The sequence below is a fragment of the Chlamydotis macqueenii genome, chromosome 1 (genome assembly GCF_036417535.1).
Source record: "Chlamydotis macqueenii isolate bChlMac1 chromosome 1, bChlMac1.mat, whole genome shotgun sequence".
Lineage (NCBI taxonomy): Eukaryota > Metazoa > Chordata > Aves > Otidiformes > Otididae > Chlamydotis > Chlamydotis macqueenii.
Genome location: NC_141556.1, coordinates 142,332,667 through 142,345,385, shown reverse-complemented (window position 1 = coordinate 142,345,385; position 12,719 = coordinate 142,332,667). Strand labels below are relative to the sequence as shown.

The 12,719-nt window shown below is 43.1% G+C and overlaps 1 pseudogene; it reads right to left on the bottom strand.

Annotated features, from left to right (window-relative positions):
• Positions 1-1,469: 1,469 nt before the first annotated feature.
• LOC147602299 (uncharacterized) lies at positions 1,470-2,480 on the bottom strand (annotated as a pseudogene).
• Between the last annotated feature and the right edge of the window lie 10,239 nt (positions 2,481-12,719).

The following is a 12,719-nucleotide window of genomic DNA, read 5'->3' as shown; positions in this document are numbered from 1 at the left end:
CTCTTGTGCAGGCCCCTTTACCTTGCTTCTTTTTGTGGCAAAACTGGCTTTCAGAAAGATTTGGATTATTTTCTCACTTTTCTCAAAAAATTCTGCTTCTGTGCTGCCCCATACAATTATGTCATCAATGCATTGCAGGTGCTATGGAGCTTCACCCTTTTCCAGTGCAGTCTGGATCAGTCCATGGCAAATAGTGGGACTGTGTTTCCACCCCTGAGGCAGTGGATTCCAGGTGTACTGGATGCCCCTCCAAGTGAAAGCAAACTGTGGCCTGCATTCTGCTGCCAAAGGGATGGAGAAGAACGCATTGGTGATACGAATGGTGGCATACCACTTGGTTGCCTTTGACTCCAGTTCATATTGAAGTTCTAGCATGTCCGGCATAGCAGCACTCAGTGGTGGCATACCTTCATTCAGGCCATGGTAGTCCACTGTTAGTCCTCACTCTCCACTAGATTTTCACACTGGCCATACGGGACTATTAAAGGGTGAGTAAGTCTTTCTGGTCACTCCCTGGCTCTCCAGTTGACAAACCAGCTTACGGATGGTGCGATATTGCCACTGGTGCGCTGTGGTGGTAGAAATTGGTACCTGTTGTTTTTCAGCCTTCAGCAACCCCACAATGGAAGGGTCCTTTGAGAGACCGGGCAAGGTAGACAGCTGTTTATTTTCCTCTGTCTCCACAGTGGCTATACCAAAAGCCCACTGGTGCCCTTTTGGGTCTTTGTAATACCCACCCCTGAGGTAATCTATACCAAGAATGCATGGAGCATCTGGGCCAGTTTTGCCGCTCATTCCCTGTTAGACTCACTTCGGCCTCCAATACAGTCAGCTGTTGGGATCCTCCTGTCACTCCAGAAATACAAATGGGTTCTGCTCCTTTATAGCTTGATGGCATTAGGGTACAATGTGCACCAGTGTCTACTAGAGTCTTATACTCTCGTGAGTCTGATGTGCCAGGCCATCGAATCCATACAGTCCAGTAAACTCGGTTGTACCTGTCCTCCGCCTGACTGGAGGCAGGGCCCCTGTAGTCTTGTTCATACTATTCGCTGCTCACTTCTTGTGAATATGAATTAGAATTCCCTTCCATAGGATCAGAGGTAAGATCAGCCCTTCTATTCTGTCTGGGTAACTGTCCATTGGAGACTGGAGCAGCAATTTTCCAGGGAGAACTTCTATTTGAAATTATTTTTCCCCACAACTCACGTACCCGTGTCTCTAGGGTCAAGGTAAGTTTCCCATCCCACTTTCTTGTGTCCTCTCCTTGGTCATGCAACGTAAATCACAAGGTACCTTGCCATGTGTACCGTCTCTCTGGAGCAGGGAAATGTTTACTCTTAATAGCTGGAGTACTGGTCTGTACAGATGAGGAGTAGGATCTATCCTCTTTGAATTGCTGGAACTCCCAAAACAGTTTCTTCACAGCTGTGAGAAGGGAGGAAAAGAGTTTCTTCATATTGCTGGAGCTAACTAGCCAATTTATCCATGGTTGGTACCTCCCCATCTTTCCAACTCAGTACTGCCAATGAATTTGCATATGATAATGGTACCCTCCATAGAAACTTCCACAACATGAGCCATGTGCACTGGACTTCATCTGGATCTTTGGGTGACTCCTCACTATCCAGGTCACTATAAATTATTTCCAGCACAGCTAATTCCCTTAGGTACTGGATACCTCTCTGTATGGTGGTCCACTTGCCTGGGTGATAGGTAACATCTTCCTTGAAGGGATATCTTTCCTTCATACTTGACAGGAGTTGCCTCCAGAGGCTGAGAGCTTGTGCATCTCTTCCAATCACTTTGCCAATGCCCCCTTCCCTAGAAAGAGATCCCAGCTGTTTAGCTTCCTTATCATCTAATTCCAGGCTACTGGCCTCACTATCCCAGCATCGGAGCAGCCAAGTGACAAGGTGCTTGCCTGAACACCGGCCAAAATCTTTTCGTATATCTCGCATCTCACTCAGGGATAGGGATCGGGTGGTTTCAGTCTTGTTGAGGAGTTCCTCTTCTTCCTCCTCTGCTGGTGATGGTCCTGGTTTTTCCTCATCCCTTACTAAATGAGCTGACTTTCACTGCCAAGATTTCTTCTTCTGTACAGGGGCAATTGATACCAACATGGGTTGGTTCTCTGATTCAGCTGCAGTGCCGGTAGCTGGGATTGGAGCAGCCGCAGTGCCTATTGCTGAGGCTGGAGTAGCTGCGGTGTCTGTTGCAGAGGCTGGAGCAGCCACAGTATCTGTCAGTTGATTTTCTCTCCCTTCTTCCTGAGGGTGCTGCATAACACTGAGCAGTGTTTGGTAGATACTAGCCAGTGCCCAACACAAAGCGATAAGCTGTGCCTCTTTGGAACAACCATGGCATTTTCCTTTCAAATATTCTATCACTTCATCAGGATTCTGCAGTTGTTCATGAGTGAAGTTCCAGACCATGGGAGGTAAGAAGTTCTCTAGGTACCTGCCCATATTCTCCCACATGTCATGCCACCCCTGCCCCTCCAGCTCGAGGCAGATCTCCAGGTGATCTTTAAAAATATTTGTTTAATTCTAAACAAAATCTGAAACACATTCAGGAGACATAGCAATAGGAGTATGCTGGCTTGCACATCCCTAGGATATTCAAAATTCTCAAGAGCTGATGTGACTAGCTTAAAGGAAAAAGGGAAGGTAAAAGAGTAGGGGAAAATATCCTCCCCTGAATTCCCCATAGATTGGTTCTCCGGGAAGAAAAAGAAAAAAGTGTGATTATTAATAATTTTTGTGAAATGGCGCCCCAAGTACGGAGTTGCCAGCAATGACAAAAACAAGGACCAGACGGATTTCATGACCAGTGATGTTATCATATCATAAGCCAGTAGTGCCCAGTACAACAAAACAAGAATTCTGATCCATTTCCAAGAAGTGATAAACAGCACCAAAGGAAATATGTGATGCAACTGAGGATTTACATAACACCATCATGCAAACACATAGTACAACATTGTGGCCAGGGACTCTTAAATAAAAGAGCACTTGTAACAACTTTAACACACTCTGGTCAGATCTGTCATTACCTCAACCCTTCAAGCCCCACATTGGGCACCAAAAAGACTGTGACAGTTTAGCCCAAACACCACACAGTTTCTCACTCACTCTCCCCCTCCCCAGCAGGACAGAGGAGAGAATTAGGAAGAAAGGAAAACTCATGGGTTGAGATGAAGACAGTTTACTAAAATAGCAAAGGAAAACTACAATAATGACAGAATATAAGGATATTAAAATATACAAAATGAACAATGTACATTTTTTCTCACCACCCAATGTCCCAATACAGCCCGTCCTGAGCAGCAATCATGAAAACGAAACCGTGCAGCAAGCAAAGGAGCAAAAAGAGGGGCAGCAAGGTAGAGGGAACGATGCCAGTGAATGAGAGAGAGGGATGGATGCCAGGAAGGCAGATACCCACCCTGTCCAACCCCCACTTATATACTGAGCATGACATTTATGGCACAGAATACTCTCTTTGGTGAGTTTGGGTCAATTATTCTGTCTGTCTTTCCCCCAGCTTCCTGCATCTGCACATTAGCTAGACTTGGAAAGCCAGACTGTATCCTTGGTCTCATTAACTCATATCATCAGAGTGTTTATCAACATTCTAAAAACACAAAATCCAAAACACACCGGCTACTGGGAGGAAAATTAACTCCATCCCTGCTGAAACCAGAACACATTTATAACAAGCTGTTAATGAATTGGCTAGCAACATCTACATCAACAGTGTGGAACACCACCTGCAAGATATCCCAGCAGACCACCCTCTTGAATATGTGGGTCAAGAGCTCTGGTGTTGGAATGGGTACTGGAATGGGAGAATTGGAGAGGTCTCTGCCCACCTCTGACTACTCTTGGGGGAGTCTCAGCCACTCACATTGCTAATACTGAACTAGAATAAACCACAGAAAAGCACATTAAAAAAAAAGAACAAAAATCATTCCTGGCTTATCAAGAACACCAGGCTGTAGACTATGGCAGTTCACAAACTGTTGAGATTACTGTTCCCAGGAGAAGGTGGGCCCTGTTGAAGGGGGACACAAAAGATATCATATGTCCTGAAGGAAGCTGGTGCCCAAGAAAGTCAGAGCTCCACTCTTGACCAGGACCTGAGAGCAGTCACAAGGCCAACAGGGTTGTGCCAGCCCCGACCAAGGCCCTTCCCACATCATCCGGCAAGGGAGCACAAGCAGCCAGACCCCGAGAAGAGGGGAAAGGTGGCTGCGCCAGCTGGCACACACAGAGCCCAGATGAATTAGTCCAGACTAGAGTTTAAAATGGATCAATTAAAACTAATTTAGCTACTGTTTGGGTGGCCTGAAGGTATTGGTCGGATGTCACTGTAAGACCACTCTCAGGTTACCCAGAACCTGATCAAACATGCCACCACAGGAGGATATAAATCCCTTCATCAATCAGGCATACTGGCACACACTTTGCAACACAAATATGTGCGGCACAGGAAGATGGTGCCATACAAAAGTTACACGAGGTAGTAGTGGTCACTGAGGTGGCTGGCAGTACCCACGTAGAGCATATTTAATGAATAGGCTATTTCAGAGCACACTGACACATGTACTAATTGTGGGGTTTTTAGGCTATGTAAAGTAAGAAAATTAAATCCTTTAGTGAGTATAAGATCTGAAACATGCTGGTCCTGTTCCAAAGGTACCAAAAAAGCTGGCAAGGACTGAGTCAATGCTAGGTATCTGGTTCTAGAGACCAAATTCTGCAGCTGAGCCACTGCCTCACATGCGCTCTGCCTTCAGTATTACTCACTGATCTATAGTTTTTTTTCATCCATAATCTCAAGGTTTTAAAATGGAAAATATTATTAACATGCCTTTCCGGGGCATGGGAATCACTGGGTAAGGTGGGCAAGACTGAGCAATGCGGACTGAAAAGCAAAGACATTTAAAATCTGCAAGGTCTGTGAAGTAATTTGCTATTGGTGGATATGAGCACATAGACAAGCAAAAAATTGGTTCAAGGAAAGCAGGGTTGAGAATAGTTCTTCCTTTAACAGGCTAACCACGAAGGATCCTGCCTCACTCCTAAGATGACTGGGGAATTCTTCACCTTCCTGCTATTGTGCCTGTGTTGGGAGTGGAAGGTAGGGAGCAATTCAAATCACTCTTGCTACCAGTGTTTGAGAACAGCAAGAAATAAAAAGAATCTATTACTTTAAGATTACATATCTGCATGCCAGAAAACATGTAAAACAAACTGGGAAGTGGCTAACACTCAGCATGACCTGCAGCCACATCTAAAGTTGCTGGAAGTTAAAGCAAACATTGTGGCTTATACTCTCGTATTTTTACAACTGCAAAGTCTTTTGTAAACTTGACATTACTGAATTCAGCAAATGCTTTGGATACTTTCTTTCAACTTGAAAATTCAGACACTTTTGCATCTAACGCATGATATTGTAGCATCTGATGAACCTAACAAAACCAACCCAAAATCAGGCAGTGAGAAAGTTCAGAAGTATTGATCTGATGTTTGCCACTTTGCCTACAAGTACACAGGACGTAATTTTCTTGGCTGTTTGCAAATGCGTGCTAAGGACTGGTCTTCCTCAAAGGAGAATCTGGGCTGGTGCAGAAGTCATAAACAATGTATATACCCAGTCAGGTTCTGACAGTATTAAGTGGCCGTGTTTTAAACACTTTAAACATGGATCGGTCACACAACACTGCTGTTATTTCCAGAACATGTTCTTTCTGAAAATGTGTTTATTTGCAGGAAAGGTATTTCTATGAGCATAGTTATGGACTATGACTACTGAGTATTTATGTATTTTTGTATAATGAGTTTGCCTATTGTGACTATTAATGCTTAGTTCGTCCAGCACAACAGGAAGGAAGAGCTACTTGCGTGATCAGTTCATGTGAAATCATTAACATCTGCAAACTAGGAAATTTAAGGAAGTTTCAAAGCAGCAAGGGAAATGATAAACCAAGTCATTTGCAGCATTTGCTATTTAATGTTAGCATGCAGTAGAAGTCAAGCAGCAGAGCAAAACACTTACTTACTGATGTCTGCATGATCACAACTACAAGTTCAAGTGTCCTTGTTGCTGCGACACAAAATCAAACAGGATAAAGGAGGGTTTTTTTTCTAGAGGAGGTATGTCTCTCTGTTGTCTATTGTTTTGTTCTTGTGCCACAGGAAGATTTTGTACAGAATACAAATGTTTGCTAATGATTGTTAGGTACGGTTATATGTACAAAATCTGGATTATCTTCCTGCTTAAGAAAATCTAGGCAAAATTTTGGTGGTGCTTTAGCAAAAATGTAAATCTGTGTATATATAAAGCTTTCTGCAAGATTCAAGCAAAACTATGAAATATCTATGATGTCTGTTGCACTATTGTTATCTGACATTTATTTTGCATTACCTGAAAGAAATGTTATTTTCTGTAGCCTTTCTATAAACCAATCTAACTAGAAATATGTGGATTTCTGTTTCTTGCAAAAAAAAAAAAAGTAAATCACAGAATCTTGGGATGGTTGAGGCTGGTAGGCACTTCTGGAGATTGCTCAGAGCAGGGTCAGATAGAGCAGGTTGCTCTGGCCTTTGTCCAGTCAGGTGTGAGTATTTCCAATGCTGAAGACTCCACAACATCTCTGGAAAACCTATTCTAGTGGTTGACTACCCTCACAGTAAAAAGTGGGGTTTTGTGCTTAAATTGAATTTCCATTATTTCAGTTTTTGCTTCTCCGCAAAGCTGCTTTCCAGCAGCTCATCCTCAGCCTGTGCTGGTGCCAGGGGTAGTTCCTTCCCAGGGTAAGACTTGGTACTTCCCTTTGCTGAATTTCATGAGATTCTTGTCAGTCCATTTCTCCAGCCTGTCCAGGTGCCTCCAAAGTGACATAGTGGTATATCAACCACTTCTCCCAGTTTTATATCATCCACAGAATTCAGAAAGACTGAACTGATTCTGGAAAAGTTGCATTTAGGCAGAAATTTGCGAGTAATATTTCATTGCCTGGTATGCATTGTAAGATTTTTTTATTCCTATTTCTATGCTTTCTGACACACTTAACAAGCGTATGGTACTCTCTATATATCCACAATGTATAAGCATCAGTGTGTTCAGAGTGTATAAGCATCAATTTATCCTTCATGTTACACTATGAGTAAAATTCAAATTTTCATTTCTGGAAGTGTATTGTGGGCAACAATAACTTTCCCAGAGCCACTCAAGAAAATAAAATCACTGGCAAATCTGGGAATTAGAACCAAGGAACCTGGTCTCAGGTAACATTTTGTGGTAATATCCTGAACGCACAGCCTAAGAGCAAAGACAATAGATGTGTAGACTAAGAGGGTAAAAATTTAAAGTACTTAAGTCAGTATTTAATGGATGTTTTCTGTAAGATCTACTATAGACATACCACAGCTTTTAAATATGACTGTATTTTCCTTCCGACACATTGATACTGATGTCATTCTAGAGCAGACTGAGTTTGACCATGCCTTGCTACAAAAGACCAAGGGGAGTCATTTTCCCTAGCATCCAGCTTACCAGGGATATGATCACTACTGCTGAGTAAGACACGGCATACATCTGGTAACATTAGATAAAACGTTCACCAATGTATTCCTTTATAGTATTTTCCTAGGGAAAAAATAAACATACCAGCTATGCACATATCTCTAAATAAAAGAAAGCTCCAAGACCAAGAATCACTGTCTATCTCATATTCACACAGCTTAGGTGCATAGATTAGGTTTATAGCAAAGCTGCCTTGGAGAGAGCTAGGGAATGAACTAATTATTAAGGAGTGAGGAAACCAGATGCTTGAGTCCCCTCTGGGGCCCTCCTCTGTGTAGCAGGGCAGACATATGCTGAGAGACCATTTGTGAGGCTGGCCAGGAGACAAAAAGAAAAGAAGTAAAGTAGAAACAAGTATAGAGTTAAGGATGGGGCTTTTCATCCTAATACATTCTATATTATCTCCTATATTAATGAAACATGAGGAAATACCACTTACAAAACAATATCTGTATTTCTTCTGATCCTCCAGAAAACACTCCTGACCAGTTTCACATAAGTATATGCTGCTTCTGACATCTTCAATACCAAGGTCTGTTCACAGCAGAGGGAGTTTTACCACATCTGTCTGCAAAAGACCAGTCTGGGAGAGAGTGGAGGTCCTGGAGGCACAAAGCTCCTACAGGTGTGATACTGGAGCCATTTACTTGGCCACTGGGCGGAAGGTATGGATGGGTCAGGCAAGTGGCTTAGGGCTCGCCACAGCTCCTATATCTCTTACCCTGCCTACAGGCCAGAGAAAAGTCAAGGGACCTGGCTGTAGGATACCTTCAGCTGGGGCAAGAGAGAGAACATAGGCACAACCCAACACTAATCCTTTCTTGTGTAATTTGTTTTAAAAATCAGTCAACTGTGAAAAAAATCCTTTGGGAAGCAAACCTCCTCAGTGCTGTGGTCAATGGAAATGGTCATTTCTTAGGAGGTAAGTGAACACAGGCCCTGCTATTCCTGCTACAAGAGCAATGACATGTTCAGAGCCTGGAGGCAATGGTGCCAGCAAGCACTCCTCTAAGCAGGCAGGGCTGCAAATGACTCCTTCAGCAGTGCTTTAGACAAGCATTTCCATGATAAAATGGGAAGAGTGCTTGCAGCATGGGCTGCCGTCATGTGTAGGAAACCCGAGGGAGATTCTGAAAGCAGAGTCATCATGCAAGCAGAGGGAGATGACAAGAAGAATGAAGCAAAGACTACAAAGGAAAGATGAGCAGACGGTAGCCAGAGAATAGGAAAACAAATGCCTAAAGGAACGTAGGATGAGGAAAGGAAGGAGGAAAAGTTAAGAGTGACTGAACAGATGGCACAAAATGGAGAAAAATATGGTTATACGAAAAGAGGCAGACTAGAAAGACAAGAGGTCTTGAGGTTCCTATGTGCATTACTGGGGAGATCACGGAGAGCATGGGAAAATACAAATAACTGTTGAGACCAATATCTGACATAGCATTTCACACCCAGTCCTTCAACCGTTTATACTTAAGATTGTTCAGTATCACTTCCCACCAGCTGTGGCCACATCCTTGCATGGCCACATGCATGATGATTTACAAAGAAAAGATTGATGCTGCAAGAGATAAGTAGAGAAGAATCAGGCTACAGTGAAGAGCCTGTCTCTGTTGCAACCCTAACATGGTGTCCTATTCTGGCTTGATTCCTGGGGACCATGATGGACAGGTCACATCAAGCCAATTTCCACAAAATATTCAAGACTCCAGCTTGCTTGGAGGGTCTGTCTGGGTTTTTGCTTTCACCACAAATGGAGTCAGTCTGGAGTCAGCACTCTGAAATGATCATAAAAATTAATATGGAAGGACAGACAAGCAACAAAATATTACTGTGTTTCTCCTTTTCCCGAGTTCATAAGAATTTACCTCACAGTCTTAGAATTAACTTCAGAAATACCTACAATCAAGAAAATTGTTATTGGGAAGTTACACTACTAGGAAATACTGAAACAAACAAAAAAACCCACAACATTAACCAGTGTTGCTTCTTCATGTAGGAAGAAAAAAAAAATAAAACCACCAGAAAAAAAAAAAAAGTGCTGGGAATAGAGAAATCTCTTCTGAAGAGACTTAACTTCCTCTGAGAAAAGGAGAATGGTGTCTAAGATATATATATCTTTGACAGGAGTTGATATCAATGTTTGACTAGCTCTGCCCAGACCTCCATGCCACATGAATGAACATGGGGTCACCCTGTGTAGGTACTCAAACTTCCTTAGTAATTAAAATTTCCTACAGTGATCTGTAACACCTGACTCCTCGGTTTCTGACACAGCAACAATCAAAAATTTGAAGTAGACTGTTGTGAGGTGAGGGATGTAAACCTTTAAGAACAGAGGGATTAATATAGTTTGAAAAGTAGAGAGTCATTTGTAATATCAACCAGGAAAAAGTATTGTGTTGGTTTCACTTTGGCTGGCCTCCAGACTCCCACCAAGCTGCTCTCTTGCTCCTTGTCTTCTTTATTCTCTAATTCCCATCAGCAGGTGATATCCAGCCACTCCCTGGGAAGGAGGACCTTGATACACACGTATGTTTTGGGGAGTAGTAGAGGCCAATGGAATGGGGAAATATTACCTATCTATCTAAACTCCTCCTCAGAGAGGAGTCTAAGTGCAACTAGATCCAATCCTAGTCCCAGGCTTGACCAATAGTTTATGTCTAAAGGATTATATGTGCACAATCAATACTTTATATCACTTAGTTAAGATTTCAAAGTTTATAATGCTATTAGTCACTTACCAAGGATCTGTTGTGGCAAGGTGTTGCAGTTTAGCCCCACTTGGGACCAGACTACACAGTTTCTCTCTCACTCCCCTCACCCTCCAGTGGCACAGGGAGGAGACTGGTTAAGAAAAGAAGGCAAAACTTGTGGGTTGAGATAAAAAAAAAAAGTTTAAGAGAATAACAGAAGAAAACAAAACAGAGGTGCAAAAAAAACCCAACAACCAAACAAAACCCAAGAACAGAAAATACTGAAGCATGCAATTTAAGTTAGAATAGCTCACAGCAGACCCTCACAGCCAACTTCCTCAAAGGCCTCTTGGGCTGCTCACTATTTATGGAGTCAGACAATTGACTAATAGTCATATTCGCATACCAACTGCAGATGTTAGTTTCTTCCAAATTTGGTTTGAGTTGGACATTAACCAGGACTGCGGTTAGGGAGGTTCATCGCCATCCCTTGGCTATTGTGTTGTCATCTGTCTTCCTCAAATCCACTTTAAGCCAGATGCCGCCATTGCCATCAGGACCAGACATATCTATCACTGATGGTTATCACCTGAGCAGGCTTACAGGAAAAGTGGTCAGGTTGGAGGAGGGGGGAAGCACACTGTCACAAGTGTCTACATGACATACCTTTACAGTGATGTTTGCTACCTGGGCAGCAATGTCAGGCCACAATGCAGCAGCCCAGATGGGTTTACCTCTGCACTGCCAATTGATCTCCTTCCACTGCTGTAGTTACTCCCATAGGGCACTTGCCACCATCCAGAAGTCAGTATAGAGATAAGAGTACTGGCCACTTTTCCTGTTTAGCAATGTCTAGGGCCAGTTGGATGGCTTTCACTTCTGCAGACTAACTTGATTCACCTTCTCCTTCAACAGCTTGCTGTGTATGACTCCACACAGTACCTTTTGACTACCAATATCTTCCTACAACACTACAGGATCCATCAGTAAACAGAGTACAATGCCTTTCATCTTCTGATAACTTATTATATGGTGGTGACTCTTGGGCACAAGTTACTTCCTCAGGGAATGCTTCAAAATCTCTGCCTTCTGGCCAGTCCATGATTTCTGCCACGATTCCTAGATGGCTGGGTTTCTTCATTTGAGCCTGTTGAGTGAGCAAGGCTAGCCTCTTACTCCATGTTGCATCACTTATGTGATATGCAGAGGGGATGTTTCTTTCGAACATTCAGTGTCGTACAGGCTATTGCAGTGCCAATAGGAGCTGTGCTTCTGTACCAACAACTTCTGAAGCAGCTCAAACCTCCTCATATGCTGCTAGTATCTCTTTTTCAGTCAGAGTGTCGTGGCCTTTCAATCCTCGACACCCCCAGCTCCAAAACCCTAGAGGACAATCTCAAGTTTTCCAGTATTTTCTGCAAGACAGCTGAGGTGATGCCATGCTCCCTAACTGTAGTGTAGAGTACATTTTGCACAGCTGGTCCTGTACAGATTGGCCCAAGAGCTACCACACAAGTTATTTTCTGTTTGATTTACTCAAAAGCTTGCTGTTGCTAGGAGCCCCACTCAAAACAGTTCTTCTCTCAAGTTACTTAATAGAGAGGGTTCGCAAGCTGACTACAACCCAGAATATGCATTCTCCAGAATTCCACAAGGTCTAGGAAAGCTTGTGTTTCTTTCTTGTTACCTGGTGGGGACATAGATCTTTTCTTATTCATCATATCCATAGGAATGTGACAATGTTCATCCTGCCATTTTACTCACAAGAACAGGATCTCCTATGCAGGTCCTTCGATCCTGCTTCTTTTTATAGCAAAATCAGCTTTCAGAAGGATCTGAATTATTCTTTTTCCCTTCTCAAACACTTCTGCTTTTTTTTTTTGCCCCACACAGTGATGTTGTCAATGTATTACAGGTATTCAGGGACATCACCCTGTTCCAGTGCAGTTTGGATTAGTTCATGGTAAATGCTAAGACTGTGCTTTGATTCCAGAGGTAGTTGATTCCAGGTGTATTGGACCCCCCCTCCACGTGAAAGCAAACTGTGGCCTGCACTCTGCTGCCAAGGGAACTGAGAAAAATGCATTGGCAATATCAATTGTAGCATACCACTCAGCTGCCTATGACTCCAGTTCATATTGGACTTCCAGCACACCTGGTATGGCAGGAGTCAGTGGTGGCTTGACTTTTTTCAGGCCATAATAGGTTACCGTTAACCTCTACCCTCCATCACTTTTGCACTGGTCACATGAGACTATTAAAGGGTGAGTGAGTCTCTCTGATCACTCCTTGGCTTTTCAACTGATGAATCTGCTTATGGATGTGAACCAGGGAGCCTCGATTGGTGTGATACTACCACCAGTGCACCATCATGACAGCAATTGGCACATGTTGTTGTTTTTCAACTCACAGCAAGCCCACAATGGAGGG